Raw genomic sequence first — 16,916 nt, forward strand, 5'->3', positions numbered from 1 at the left:
GAAAATGTGAATGTAATCATTTTATTTTTTATCAAGTTACAGCCATTTGGTTTGTTTAAGAATTTGCTTTCAGGAAGGTTTTGTTGTATTTACCCCTAGGCAGGAAGAACAAATGGTACAGATAAGGAATGTCTCCCTTATCCGGCTGTGCATGAAGCTGATGAGAAATCCAATTGTTTCCTTCTTTGCTTTTAACCTCCTGACCGTTTTTAACCCCCATGCTGTAAAATTCCTGAAACCTCCTGACCCAAACCTCCTGACCCCCTCTTTGATGTGTGATAATAAAGGCAGAAGGACAGAGATGACCCGGCGCAGACGTTCCTGAACCTTAAGGGAGTGTAGTTCTCCGTTTGGGTATCCTCTGTCCTTTTCTATAGAAATTTTTAAAACGTGTTGTGTGCTTTTCATTCTAGGATAAAAGGGGTTATCTTTAATAACCCTATCAACATTGGCATCTGTTTAGTTCAGTTTGTCTGCTGTTGAAAACAATTGTTTATGAATTTGATCTAATGAGAGCTCAATTTTAAAACTAAGCCCTCTGTCTGTGATGTTTCAGTAGAAGTAGCATGTAAGATGGAAATATTTGGATGGATATTTTATGAATAGGCCTTTTTTATGAATGTACTTTGTTAAAAGAAATACAATAAAAAAACGTGTTGGGCTATCAGTTGTTTTTGAAACACAGCATTCTAGGAACACAAAAGAAAGATGCATTTACTGCAGGGACCTGTGTGGGGTAGGTTTGTGGTTGGGGGGGGGGGGGGGGGGGCTTGGTTTTCTTTACCTTTTCCAAGGGGAGGCTCACATTCAATGAATTTGAAAAGCCCTGGTATAGGGTAGTTCACTGCTATTGTTTTCATCCGGTTTTTTCGCGCCTGCGCGCTGGACTGGAAGGCAGAAGGTGAGCACAGTGGCAGACGCAAACAGAGCAAACGACGAGTTCGACGTATTTTTCTTCTTTAGATAATGTATCACAAGATCGTTTTAAGAGTAAGTTGATGGTATCAGATTGCCAGATACCGTCCAGATAGCGAGTCTGTGACTGCTGGACAAACGATTTAGTCCGGCCCGGTGGCCAAATGCATTATCAGTATTCAACGGATAATGCATTAGATACAGCCGATACTTTAATGTATCTAATGCTGATTATTCATTGAATCATTTGAATTTAAATATTTAAAATACTTTCACAGCAAAAATTATATGCGATTAATTTAGATTAATTAATTACAGAGTATGTAATTAATTAGATATATTTTTTTAATCGATTGACAGCCCTAGAAAGAATCCTAAAACATAGATTACATTTATTTTGAAGAACCAACAATGACCCTAAAGACTCCATGTTGCAGAGGCGTGGACCTGACTCAGTGGCTGGAAAACTGCAGTATGAAAGTGCATATGAATTTTGGAAAAAAGTTAGGGCCATGAAAACAAATTTTTTTCTGCCATCTGTTGTTGATGGTTTCTCTGGTAAAGATAATATCCTAGAACTGTGGCAGCAACATTATGGCTATTTACTAGTGTTCAGAGTGATTTTTGTAGTGTGAATGATGTTGATAGCTTAGATGCAATTAAAGGCCCGTTTACACTAAATGGTAAATGGCTTGTACTTGTATAGCGCTTTAACTAGTCTTGACGACCTCCAAAGCGCTTTACACTACAGTTCAGTCATTCACCCATTCACACACACATTCACACCCTGACGGTGGTGAGCTATGTTAGTAGCTACAGCTGCCCTGGGGCAGACTGACAGAGGCGAGGCTGCCATGCACCGGCGCCACCATGCCCTCTGACCACCGCCAGCAGGCAATGCGGGTGAAGTTTCTTGCCCAAGGACACAACGACAGAGACAATCAGTGCGGGGGATCGAACCGGCAAACCGGCAATTGCAAGACGAACTCCCTAACCTCTGTGCCACGTCGCACTACACTTTTTAACTGAGCCGAGACCAGTCCGAGCTCGGTAACCGAGATAACTCTTGTGTGTAAACGGTCAGCAGACTGAACCGCTAAACATAGCCGGACCGCGCTAACTGCAGACCAGTTCCTGAGTAGGTCTCGGCCTGTTTTTTTTCTGGCCCGGTAATCTGATAAAGAGCGCATGAGCAGACCGCGTCATCCCCTTACAGTCAGCTGACTGTCCGCGTTTTTTCCGCCGTGTCTGGCTGCACGTCCCGATTTACACTACATTCAGACAAATTTCAGACATTCATTATAATACTATTTTCCTTACCATGCCACACGATTTCCAGAGATGATTCTGCTTAGCAGTGTGATGAACCTTAGTGTCTGTCGTTGTTTCCTGTGTCTGTAAATCCTTATTAGACGTTTGTTTGTCTTATCCACGTCCCAAAAGTCGACTCTGTCTAACCATAACATTCTGAATGTTACGGGCGCCGCCGTGTTGTTTTGCTGCTTCCGCCTTCAATCCCAGAGAGCGGTACCGCAGATCGTCACTAGGAGGCGAGGAGCAACCAAGGAACCGGGATAGTGTGGTGTGTAAACGGTCGTCTTGGCTTGGTTAACTGATCCATGCTCAGACTGGTCTCGGCTCGGTTAAAAAACGTGTAGTGTAAACGGGCCTTATGTGTCATGAAGTCTGTAAAGCTATCATAAAGCTGTCAAATAATAAAGCCACTGTGTAGATGGTGTCTCAGCTGACCACTTAAAGTTAGCAAGTGGGGGGTTAGCTCTTCTGCTCTCTATCTGCATCACAGCTTTTTTTACAGCTTTTTCTTAACACCATCATTCTATGCTAATTGTCTTGTTAGTCCCTGTTATTAAAGATACAGCTGAAAAACTTGCAGTTTGGAGAATTACAGTAGCGTTAGCCAGTGTTGTGTCTGTTGAAACCATTCTGCTGGAAAACATCTCAACATTTGTTGTATCTTCAGGTAGCCAGTTTAGCTTTAAACCTAAGATGGGCAGATATATGTACTCTTAAAGAAATTGTTGCTTAATTAATGAGTCAAATCTCCTCCGTTTTTATGTCTTTTTTGGATTCTTCCAATGACTTTGATCGAGTCAATCATGGAAAATTGTTTATGAAATTAATTCAAAAGCATGTGCCCAATTTTATCTTAAGAATCTTAACATATTGGTTTGCTCAGGAAGTGATGCTGGTTAAATGGGGAAACGGTGTATCTGCACCATTTAAAGGGTAACTCATCCCCAAATCAACTTATTTGCTAAAGAAAAAACTGTTAACATGGTTGTCTTATAGTGCTATCTACATATCTACATATGTGACTCTCAACCTCTTGTGATGAGGAGGGTGCCTTTAAATGCTAATGTGGAAATTGGGGTCCAAATTGTCTCATACTGTATCTGACCTGCTGGGACTATTCCATGCAATGGGCTTTTCTCTGTATTGTTCTTTCCTCTGTCTCTGTAATGCTTTTCTTTCCTCTGTTTGTTTTTTTGTTTTGTTCATGTACAGCACTTTGAACTGTCTTGTTACTAAGAAGTGCTTTACAACTAAACTTGCCTTGTCTTGCTAGGCAAGCAAGGCAAGGCAAATGTATTTATATAGCACAATTCAGTACAGAGACAATGCAATGTCTCTGTATGTCATGATTAAAATATTGGAAAATAAAACAGAATAAAAGCAAGAAGGAATAGAATGTAGAAACAAAAAAGAACATTAAAAACAGTAAAACAGTTTAACTAGAACAGTCAAAGGCAATTCTAAACAAATGTGTTTTTAATCTTGATTTAAAAGAAATCAGGCTTTCTGCACTTTTACAGTTTTCTGGAAGTTTGTTCCAGATAAGCGGAGCATAGGAACTAAATGCTGCTTCTCCATGTTTGGTTCGTGTTCTAGGTATGCAGAGAAGGCTGGAGCCAGAAGACCTTAGTGGTCTGGAAAGTTGATACACTGATAACAAGTCTGTGATGTATTTAGGTGCTAAGCCATTAGGGATTTATAAACTAACAGAAGTATTTTAAAGTCTATTGTCTGAGATACAGGGAGCCAGTGTAATGACTTTAGAACTGGGGTGATGTGCTCTACTTTCTTAGTCTTAGTGAGGACGTGGGCAGCAGCGTTCTGTATCAGCTGCAGCTGTCTGATCCACTTTTTAGGCAGACCTGTGAAAACACCGTTGCAGTAATCAATTCGACTAAATATAAACGCATGGATTAGTTTTTCCTGATCCTTCTGAGACATTAGTCCTTTAATCCTGGAAATGTTCCTCAGGTGATAGAAAGACGAACTAGTAATTGTCTTTAGATGCTTTTGGAGGTTCAGGTCTGAGTCCATCACTACACCCAGATTTCGGGCCTGATTAGTGGTTCCTAGCTGAAGTGACTGAAGCTGTGTGCTAACCTTTGATCTCTCCTCTATTGGTCCAAATATTATTACTTCTGTTTTGTTTTTATTCAACTGAAGAAAATTTTGGCACATCCACGTATTGATTTCTTCTAGGCATTTACTCAGTGCTTGAACTGGTTTATAGCCACCTGGTGACATGGTGATGTAAAGCTGTGTGTCGTCTGCATAGTTATGGTAGCTGATGTTGTTGTTTTTCATTATCTGAGCTAGAGGGAGCATGTAGATATTGAAGAGGAGGGGACCCAGGATGGACCCTTGGGGAACCCCACATGTAATTTTTGTCATCTTTCATGTAAAGTTACCTACTGACACAAAAAAAAGTCCCTGTCCTTTAAGTAGGATTTAAACCAGTGGAGAGCTGTACCAGAGAGGCCGACCCAGTTCTCCAGGCGTTCTAACAGGATAGAGTGATCGACAGTATCAAATGCTGCACTGAGGTCCAATAGTACCAGCACGGTGTTTCTTCCACAGTCTGTATTTATATGGATGTCATTAAACACCTTGATAAGGGCGGTCTCTGTACTGTGGTGAACACGGAAGCCAGACTGGAATACGTCAAAGCGGCTGGTCGTTGTTAAGAATAGGTTTAATTGTTGAAATACAGCTTTTTCAATAATCTTACTGATAAAGGGGAGGTTTGAGATGGGCCTGTAGTTCTGGAGGAGAAGTTTGTCTTCTTCCATTAAGGAAGAACTAGGCTTTCAGAGTTCCACATTTGCCGTCCTGATATTTTGTAGAACAGCACAATATATTGCAAATATATCGTCATCACAACATGAGTGACTTCTGGAGCACAATAACTGTTGGTTTATACATTCCAAGTCTTATGAACTTGCTTTGTTAATACTAATGTCATATTTTCTCAGTTGGACATAGTCTCACAACACCATATGCCAATACTAGACACAAATGACATAGCCCAAGATGCTACATGAAATGATAGAAGCCTAGATGAACCTAGAGAAGAAAGAAGACAAACAGGCATATATTGCAGCTGATACTCACATCAGAAGACTTTATAATTGTGCAGCCCTAATATCTAGGCTTGTTTATTTAGATCTTTCCCTAATCTCACACAAGTAAGCAGAGTGTTTACGCTGTTGCTTTAAACTGTTGTGCCTCCCAGTATCTGAGATGTTGTAAATAAGTAGAATTATCAGAAGTTCACAAAGCTATGACATCATCATATAGTTTCTTTGAAAACAAATAAGTAAAGTAGGTTCATGCATATTTCTGTCTCTTATTCTGTAATTTAGCACAAATAAATATTTAGCTAATTCTATCTAACCTGACAACAGCCAGATGCATGTCTCGCTCCGCCTAGCTCCACTCACATACACCTGGGACACCGCCATAGGAATTGCCTTTATTGAAGGCTGGGCCTTATCAAAAATTCTTGCATATGATTGGATAAGCCACTTGTCTGTCATCTTTATCGACGTGCTATTTCAACCACTCACACCGAAGCTAACCCGTGACGCTGATGAGAGTGGCGCAGGGAAAAAAATTTGACAGTGAGCTGACAGGAAGAGGGGGGGGGGGGAGACAGGCGGCAAAGCGCCGTGGGTCGGAGTCGATCCCGGGCGGACCGCGTTGAGGGCTAAAGGCCACCTAATATGGTTTGCGCTAACCGCTCGTTAGCGGCTAACCGCTTGCCAAATCCGGTTGGGAGAAGGGCGAAAACATCGTTTCCACCAACAAAAGCCTTCAGAGCCGTTCTCTGATGTTCTTTTAATGAAACAATATTAGGTAGATTGGACGACACGGAAGAAATAGCAGCATCAATGTTAACGCTTGCTTCCTCGATGCGAGCCGCCATTGTTGTTGGAATCTCACGGTCGCTTCTCCGCTACGTCACATCCAGGAAACACCCGCCCTGCGTCCTGATTGGCCAGACCATAAATTTGGTTGGGGAAATCACTTTAAATGGGCGATGTCCCAGATGTATGTGAGTGGAGCTAGGCAGAGCGAGACATGCATCTGGCTGTTGTCAGGTTAAATTCTATCTGACATCAACAAGAAAAGTTCAGACTGATTTAACGTCCAACATTGAGAAAAAAAGGTTTTGTCTTTTCATACTGTGGCTATAAACATATAATTTGAACTGCATATGTATGTACATACATATGCGTATATATGTAGTTGTGTGTATATTTGTAATGCATGTTTCAGGGTTTCCCGCAGCGCTATCTTGGCGAGGCGGCCGCCTCGCCAAACTCACGCTACCGCCTCGCCAACATTCCAAAAAAAATAAAATTTAAATAAAAAAAAGAAAAAAAAAACTAACTCATGCTTGCATGGTTATGTGACGTTAACACGCGCTTTTTTTGTTGTTGCTTTCGCGCGTGCGTGAATGGCAGTCGTCCCCGCTCTGCGAGTCGGTCTGCGCAGAACTTGTCGTCCCCTCCCCCATCCCCCCCACCCCCGCTCTGCGAGTCGGTCCGCCGCGCAGAATTTGTCGTTCCCCCCAACTCACCGCCTCGCCTAAGCAAATTCCTGCGGGAAACACTGTCTTTTGTTTGATATAGTGCTAGTATCTCCACAGAGCTACAGTTAGACAAGTCAACATTAAAGTTATCACTGTTTCCCAGACTATCCACTCACTTGTCCTCACACGCAGCACTATGGCAAAACTAAAGTCAGAGCTTTTGAATACAAAGTCACAAAGTGTGAAAGTGTTAATTCATATTTTATGAATTGTGTTTATCTTATTTTTCTTCTCTCTTACACTCAAGAGGAATTCAAGAACTTCAACATTTCCGCAGAACAATAAAAAGGTAACATTTTTGAGAAAATGTATCACCCTGTTTAAACAACATCTTCGGCAATTACTTTTAAGTTATTGTCAGTATTGCTATCGGTTCAAATGTATTTGTGATAGGGCTGTCAATCGATTAAAAAATTTTATCTAATTAATTACATACTCTGTAATTAATTAATCTAAATTAATCGCATATAATTTTTGCTGTAAAAGTATTTTAAATATTTAAATTCAAATGATTCAATGAATAATCAGCATTAGATACATTAAAGTATCGGCTGTATCTAATGCATTATCCGTTGAATACTGATAATGCATTTGGCCACCGGGCTGGACTAAATCGTTTGTCCAGCAGTCACAGACTCGTTATCTGGACAGTATCTGGATGGTATCTGGCAATCTTATACCATCAACTTACTCTTAAAACGATCTTGTGATACGTTATCTAAAGAAGAAAAATACGTCGAGAACTCGTCGTTTCATAAAAAAGGCCTATTCATAAAATATCCATCCAAATAATTCCATCTTACATGCTACTTTTACTGAAACATCACGGACAGAGGGCTTAGTTTTAAAATTGAGCTGTCATTAGATCAAATTCATAAACAATTGTTTTCAACAGCAGACAAACTGAACTAAACAGATGCCAATGTCAAACTGAACTCACGTCAACAGGAGACATTAACTGAAATAATAATAAAAAAAGATAACCTGAATTTAACAGACGTCAACATATTCCATATTCCAATCTACTTTTTAGGCTAATATACACAATTGAGACCTATTGCTATTTTATTAGTTGTTATCTCTTATCTGATGTATTTCTGATGTTTGGCACTTTGTTTTACCTCGTGTTAAAGTGCTCTTTAAATAATGATGACATTCATGATGATTATGATCAGAATAAACTTTTCCATCACCTCCCAGAAGCTGGAAAGAAAAGAGACAAAAACATTTTGTCTCTTTTTTACACCTCACTTACTAACGCTAATATTTTAGTCTAAATACTTTAGCCTAAATATTTTAGGCTAAAATGTGACACTTTTTATTTGTTTTTCTTCAATCCCTCTGTGATGTTTAGTAATTTCTGCCAAAGGCTGCAGCATTTTGATTTAATTCATCTGAATGCAGTATTTGCAAGCCATACTCTGGATGAAAAAAAAACTGTCTGTGATTGGCTTTAACTGCCGAGCGAGCGCACAGCTGATGTGCAGGTGTGCGCGAGCAGAGATAGAACTCACCGCGATGACAGCGGGTTGAGAAGACTTTATCAGACCGTGCCAGACCGGTTTTGAGCGTTGAGAGTTTTTGCACTGCGCGCTTGGATTGGTTCCTGCACGCTCAAACAGAAGGCACGAATATCGCTACACTGTTTCACAGAGTTGAGCGGCAGCGCTGTCTTCTTCTCTGTCTTCTCACGCCTCCCCTGTGACTCTTTGGCGCCCCCCAGGGGAGGCGCGCCTCACCGATTGATCTGGGTTTTTTTTTTAATCCGTTATTTTTTTAAAATTAACTAATCAAAATTTACGCGTTATTTTGACAGCCCTAATTCTTTCAGATACCTCTCCACTTTTAATTTCAACATAAATTAATATTTACATTTAGTAATTAAGAGTAATAAGGAATTCTTAAATGTTAGTAACATACAAATAAGTTATAACCTATAGTTTTATATACAGAATGTTTATAGACTTGACACTTGTCTTGTAAAAAAATTACTCATGAATGTTCTGAAAAAATAAGAGAAAATGTCTTTCACTCTTTTGGCGCCCCCCCCCCCCCCCCCCCCCGGGGAGGCGCGCCTCACCGATTAATCTGCGTTATTTTTTTTTTAATCCGTTATTATTTTTTAAATTAATTAATCGAAATTAACGCGTTATTTTGACAGCCCTAATTTGTGACGTAACTTGGAGAAACTGACATGTCAGCAGTTCTGCCGCTGAGGGGTAAAAAAGCAGCTCCGTCTTGTGCCTCTACAGCAAGTTAGAGTTTTAATAGTGAGTTTTGCGGTCCCTCTATCAATTTTCAGGTTAGCAATTTATTATTTTAGCATTCAGTTAATTTATTTAGCATTTATTTAGCTTTTACTAGTAGCCCAGACCATGTCCCCATCAGTGTTTAAAACCCCTCATGGAAATAACATTTGTTAAAAACTTCAAAACCGAACCTAAAACACATTAGCATAGCTTTGTTTCTTAAACTCGCTAGCAGGTAGCTTAGCCTGTAAACTTCATGTACCTCATTTAAACCTTAAAAACACAGTGAAAGCACATTAGAAGTAAACAATCCAAATTGTTTTATCCCAAACTAACTTTTCATGTTCTCGCTGCCAAACCTCATCAATTTGTGTCCTGTTCTGGTGACTGGGGCATCAAGTAGCAATGAGTTGTTGCATGGAAAGCTCTTGTTTAGGGGTACAGGTGCTTTGGGCAAGATCTGCACAGATCTCCGGTGGGGCCGTGCTCAGCGCGTTCCTTTGGCTGGCTTATAAAGGCTGCCACATTGAGGATCTATAGTGCTCACTTAGGCACTTGTGGGGTGGCACTACGCAGCTTGCAGGGGGACGGCTATCGGTCAGCTTCTGAAAAAGCTGTGCAAATGATCACAAACAGCCAGTTTCACCCTAACTGCCTAGATGTCTGATTGCACAGAAACACTGCGTTGCCTTTCAGAGTGTGCAAACAGAGAGCTGTGTCTCTCCAGTGCTGTTTAGGAGTGGAAAAAGAGATTTGATCCTGGGAGACGGTTTTGTAGAAGCCAGGAGTTGTCGTGCTGGCCATCTCATGTTTCTTATGGATATCAGATTACAGTCTAACATCTAAAGCCTTGAGAAATCTGATGCCAATAAAACAATTGTGTAATTACATGCTTTGAAGTTATTTAATGTTAAATCAAATAATCCTTGGTCTGTTGGTAAGTGTCCTATAATTGTAATTGTAATTGTATTACTTTTGGAGGGAGTGTTCACTGATCTCTATTGATTCACTGGATTGCTGATTTGCCTGAAAAACTGAAGCCACTGGCCGCCATTTTACTACTCCCTACTCTCACAGAACCCCATAGGATTTGGTTGCAATAACAAGCAGTTTTCTAGCTGTGTGAAAACGTTTCAGAGGTAATTCTACAGTCAGTGGATGTACTAACACTATCAACTACTAGGAAATGATGTGCTAAAATATTTATATATAGGTGTGTGTGTGTGTGTGTGTGTATATATATATATATATATATATATATATATATATATATATATATATAGTGTGTGTGTGTGTGTGTGTATATATCTATATGTGTGTGTGTGTGTATCCATACATTTATGTTTTTGTATATTGTTATTTATATATATATATATTTATAAATGTTGTTTATACACATATAAATAAATATGCAAAATATTTCAGCACATGACTTTCTCAGTACTTGACAGTTTTAGTACATAACATAAAAGCATATGGCATTTGACATTTTAAAAGTCTTATGCCCCCCTTGAACATGAGAAAATCATTGTTGTTCGATGCTGTAGCGCACATATTCCCTAGTTACTGGGGGAAAATAGGGAGTAACAATATGGCGGCTGGTGGCTTCACAGGGACTTGTATTATATACGGCCAATGCGCAATCCAGTGAATAAATAGAGATCAGTGGGAGCGTTCCTTCCTTTACTTTGAATGTAAAAACTAGCTTTTGTATGCATTGTGCTAAACAAAGAAACTTGCATTGCCTTACATCTCTGAAAGACATTCTGTGTATGAGCTTATGTTTCAAAGCACCCTTTTCTTTCTGAAAAGAAAGAAAAACTAAATGCGCTTATATTCCCAACACTAAATTACACCAATTGTTTACATCTCCCGGTTGCTATAGTTACCATTAACGCAGACACTGAAATAAAAACAAATAAGCAATCCCTGCTTGAAAACTCAGCTCGTAGTCTGAGTCAAAAGTTTATTATTTCAATCACACAGTGACTGTTTAGGACCATCCTACTTCTAAAACCTACTTTATCCTGCCTAAGCTAGAAAGAAAAGTAAAACTAATTTACTTGTTGCTTTTTCTGCTGGCTGGGAAAGGTTTCTAAGGTCAGATTTTGAGGTACAAGTCATCCGTTGGTCTCAGATCAGCACAGTTTTACTTCAGTTGAAGAAGCAAAAATGATGAAAACCATAGTTAGTGGACTGGGGAACAAAAACAAGGATGCCTTTGTGTCCTCGGGAAAATCTCCTTTGGATTTTCTAATACCAGGGTCTGCTTTGGGTCTGGTCTTCAATTGGGAATAGAGTTGGGAATCGGCTGGTTCTGCACAGCTGGATTCCAAAGCTGAACAGAGCTTTCTTCCTTGAAGGAATGAGCCATGTGCAACTTGCCAACAGGTTTTTTTAAACCAAGTTAGAATTTGTTCTCATAAAGCAACGCAAAGGGACGTTATGGAGGGAAAGAGCATTGCTGCAGGCTTTGAATTCTCCTTTGTTTTGTGTGGGAGGAGCTACGACTGCTTGGGGTAGTCACCATAGACATCATATACGTAGACGCCCCGTCGTCGGGTGAGAGGCATGCCGGCAGAGCGGCCATCTTAGGTCAGACCAAGCTGCGCTCAGAGAGAATACACGTCAATTCAGGACAGTGGTACATTATGTTTTCAGATACTCTGAATCCGGTGTGTTATGCCATTACGGGACGTGACAAAAACGGCATTAATTCGGGACGTGACGGACCGCATTACCCATGATGCAATGTGGTCAAAATGGCCACCAACTCCCATCATGCAACACGGCCCAAAATGGCCGCCGCCCTAACAACGGAGTGGAGAGATAACGTTGCTAGGTAAAAGTTGATAAAACTCGGCCACGCAGGACAATCTGCCTTCTTCCCTGGCGCCCTGCCAACCCGAGAAGACACACAGCTGTTTCACTTCGTTGGGGCAATCCCACGCCACGTGCTCGAGTTTCTCGCTGGACCGAGATTTCTCGGAGCAACGTTATTCCCTGTTTGCTTAACAGGAGGTCGACTTAAAAAGGTACTTTTAATTCCCTCTGATCAAATACTGGAAGCCGCCTTATCTCCCAGTGATCGAAAGAGGACTACGCTTGTGCTGGGCCGAGCCAAGCGACTGTGAACCCGGAGGAAGAAACGAAGCAGCTTCTTCCCCGTCCCGCTGCAGCCTGCGGACAACTGCGTTCGTCAAGACGTGTCCAGAAAGCCACACTACTCGGAGCGCTCCGGACCAGCCCCGAGGCACCTCAATGTAACGGGGTCTCCCCTTTTATTTCTGTCTCACCAACAGGGTGTTTAGAAGTGCCTGGGCAGGCGTAGAACTTTGTAGGTGTTGGTTAATGCTTTTATTCCACGACGAAGTTGGAATTATTTTGCTGAATGTTTTTCTTTGTATGTGCATGCATTTTACAATTGATTTTGCTGTGTTGATTTGTGATTCATCAATAACCCCGCCGTGGGTCACTGTTTCAGTTCTTTTCCATCTTCTTCCCTGCTTTCCCCCCTCTCTCTTTTCGCTTCTTCTTATCAGTTAATCTCTTTGTCCGAGCTCGATTCGCGGGTGTGTTTAAACTCCCAGTTAGCCGCGCCCTCTCGAAGCGAGGCATTATCCCATCAGCGTAAGCGTGGTTATGTCATTAGGACCTCCCCTCATACGTCATCGTAGCAGCCATCTTGGGAGGGTGACGTGTATCTGAACTGTAGGGAGCTTAGCTGAACTAGCTTTTGGTAAGACATCAAAGCGTCCAGTGAGATTCCCGAAGCTGTTCTGTCTGTCAATGCTGATACGTCAAATGCCGGTGTTTTGAGGGCAGTGTTAAACAACTGTGAGTTGAGTTAAGATCTGCTAACCGCTCATTTTAATCCATTGTTTATTTTTGTTTTGTTCTTTTATTTCCACATATATATTTTGCATGTTTTAGTTTTTAGTAGTGAGTAAGAAGAGTTAACATCTGATATTAATACAGAGACATATCATTGGATGGTGATAAGGAATAAGGATTTAAACTCTAATTGCAGTTACATTGGGGTTCTCACAACCTGCTGGATAAACCTCGTCGGTTAACAGTCCGACCAGATCATTTATTCCAGTATAAATGAGTTCATAACAGCAAATTAACTAAAGCATTAGTGGTATAAATTCTTACAAGCTTATAGCTAACATCACCACCATTTGAACTATATTGTGTTATAGCGGAATTTTGAGTTGAACGATTTATTATTTAAATTATAATACCAAATTATAATTAATAATAATAATAAGCATATTCAACCAGCTTCTGGCATAACAGGTGAATTCTCACCCGATTTCCAGATAAATTAGCTGACTGAAAACGTCACCTTTTTAGGGGCTACATGGGACCAATTGATTGAATTAAATGATTGATAGTCCAGCTTAATACATAATTTCGATTTTGTTTTGACAATTAGCAAACTTCCAGAGCTTCCCAGGATGCCCGACTTTTACTCTGCTTATGGGTGCGCAAATAAAAGAACACTACAAACCACATCCGGGGGAATTTCCTTCCATAAGTAAGATTTTAGGGTTCCTTATCATTATGCATTTGTTATGAGTTGCATTACAACCCTTATTGTTGAATGTGAGCGTCGTGGGTTTTCCTTGTCTGACGCTGCTCGCCCCCGCACCACATGTGATAGGTTTATGATGCCATGTGGGCGGGGAGATCAGGAGCGCGATGACTAGGACAAGGAAGTGGTGTTCAAGCGTGTGCGTGTGTTGTTGTTAGCCGCAAGCTCGGGAGTTGAACACTTGCAGTTCTGTTAGAGGCGTGGGCTGCAGCCTCAGGAAATAGCAGCTCATATTTCCAATAAACCCTGTTGACGGTACTTCGGCTGCAGTGTGGGCATCATTACAATATATATATATATATATATATAAAGAAAACAAACAAAATGGTCCTAAATTACTGGACAAACATGATTTATGGGGAAAAAATAACAGGGTATTTTTCTTTTTGCTATGATTTTGTAATCTCTTTGATTCTAAGATGCATTATTTAGTTTTTTGTTGATTTCTTTCTTTTTCTTCCATATTGCGGTTTGTATTATATCATAAATGCTGCTATTGGCACATCTGCTCTCACTTGTCTGTATATAGTTTGTAGATCAGTGTCATCACGTACTCTTAAAAAGTGGCAGATGGTCACTGATGAGTATCTGTTTTTTGTACAGTTGTGGAGTGGTACTACGCAGCTTGCAGGGGGACGGCTATCGGTCAGCTTCTGAAAAAGCGTATATATATATATATATATATATATATATATATATATATATATATATATATATATATATATATATATATATGAGAGAGAGAGATATGTGTGTATACTTTGTGTGTTTATTATATTAATATGTAACTGCAAAATATATAATTGTGAGTATATATATCATCCAGTTTGACTTCAGTTTAAATCGCTTTGGTATGAATAAATATGTGCAATATGACTGAAAGGTCATGAGCATTGTGAACATATAATTAAAATGAGATCTGAGCTGCCTCTTATTAATTCTGACAGCAGCTGTCTGATCTGTGGTCTGACCCAAGATGGCCGCCCCATAGACACATCGGCCTAGCAGCCGGCAGCGTCCAATGGGCCGTCTATGTATATAATGTCTATGGTAGGCACAGTCCAGGACAGCAGCTGCAAAGCCTGTTGGGACATGGAGTCACAAATGTTTCCTTGTCCACAGAACACATAACAATTGACTATTGACTTGTGTGCAGACTTTTTTTTAGTAGGAATAAACAGCAAACTGGGACAACTTTCTCTGCCAATGGCACAATGGGGTGTGGAGCCATTGCTTATCAGCCTGCTTCTCAAGCATGTGCACTACAGGATAGGTAAACGGAACAGCATGGCATGCATGTAAGTGTTGACCATTCGCATAATAAAATAACATTTAATTGAGACATAGCCATTAATGTCAAAGAAAACAATGTCCCCCGATAAAGCCTCGTTTCCTCCGCAGGATTGTGCATAAGCTTGAGGTGCGTGTTAAGTCTGGTGCATGTCAACTTGGAGGAGAGATCGGAAGGGAGAGAAGGGTTTCTCATTGGGAAAAAAAACTGTCTGGGGCGGGTCTTATAGTTTAACCTAAACTGTTCTCCATACTCACAGTTCAAATTTGTGCAGGATCAGGTATAGTTCCTTTAATAAATCAAGGCAGTCATATTAGAAAATCCGTTTGCTGGGATACTGTGATAAATAAAAGTATTTGTGTGGTTAAATTGTCTCCACACACTACAAATCTCCATAAAAATAGAATAAAACGGAAAGGATCAACCAATACCTGGATGACATATTTAGAATGAAGTGTATTTAACAGTGAGGGTGCTAGAAAAGCAGACCGGTTTGTTTAAAGAACCGGTTAGAAAGTGGCTGTAGGACCAGCACTGGTTAACAACTGGTACCTCTAAAGTGGAAAAGTCCTGACAGTTTCTGTTCATTCTTTTAATTATTATTTTAGAAGATTCAGCGAACCATGAGGACTCTGCTTTCTTAACATACAGTGGCTTGCAAAAGTATTCATCCCCCTCTAAATGTTCCACATACTGTCACAATACAACCACAAACAAATATATTTTATTGAAATTTTATTAGAAAGACCCACACAAAGTGATATACAATTGTGAAATATAACTTAATGCCATCACCTAATCTGGTGATGGCATTAAACAGTAAACATGTGTTCAGGGTTTCCTTTTTTCACCTCTGGAATATCGCCAAAATTAGAAATATTTTGTCTGGAGTGACGCTGAAGAACTAATCCATGCATTTGTTACTTCAAGGCTGGACTATTGTAATTCTTTACTATCAGGAAGTCCACAAAATGCAGTTCGAAGCCTTTAGCTGAACCCAAAATTCTGCAGCAAAACTTCTGATGATAATCAACAACAGAGGTCATAATTCTCCAGATTTAACTTCCCTTCATTGGCTCGATGTTAAATCAAGAATATATTTTAAAGTTCTCCCTCTCACATATAAAACCCTTAATAATCAAGCTCCATCACATAATAGAGATCTGATTACCCCATATGTTCCGAGCACGTTGCTCTCAGACTGCCGGTCTGGATCCTAGAGTCTCTAAAAGTAGAATGGGAGGCAGATCCTTTAGCTATCAGGCTCCTCTCCTGTGGAACCAACTCCCAATTTTGGACACCCTGTCTACTTTTAAGACTAGGCATAAAACATTTCTTTATGACAAAGCTTATAGTTAGAGTAGCAAAGGTTTTCCTGGCCTAACTCTTAAGTTATGCTGCTATAGGCTTAGGCTGCAGGAGGACATCAAGATCTATTTTTCTATCTATTGTTCCCCAACTTTTCACTTTATGTTTCTCTGTCTTTTTTCTCTTCCTAGTAGGTACACTTGCTCGGGTGTTCTGTTAGTTGTGACATCATCCAGGGTGGCAGATCATCTTTCATTACCATATAACATGGAAAGGACTCCTGGATCAATGTGTGCTTCTGCGCTTTTTTTGTGTGTCTTTGTTCTGTCTTCTCTAACCCCCAGTCGGTTGAGGCAGATAACTGTTCACACTGAGCCTGGTTCTGCTGGAGGTTTTTCCTCCCTGTTATAGGGGGGGTTTCCTCTCCACTGTCGCTTCATGCATGCTCAGTATGACGGATTGCTGCAAAGCCATTGAAAATGCAGACAACTGTTCACTGTGGGTCTACGTTCTTTAATGAGGAGTGAATGCTGCTTGTCAAGACTCATGCAATCTGCTGGGTTTCCTTAGGTAGGAAACATTTGAGTGAGTAAAGTGCCTTGAGATGAAGTTTTGTGAATTGGTGCTATATAAATATAATTCATT

The sequence above is a fragment of the Fundulus heteroclitus genome, unplaced genomic scaffold (genome assembly GCF_011125445.2).
Source record: "Fundulus heteroclitus isolate FHET01 unplaced genomic scaffold, MU-UCD_Fhet_4.1 scaffold_101, whole genome shotgun sequence".
NCBI lineage: Eukaryota > Metazoa > Chordata > Actinopteri > Cyprinodontiformes > Fundulidae > Fundulus > Fundulus heteroclitus.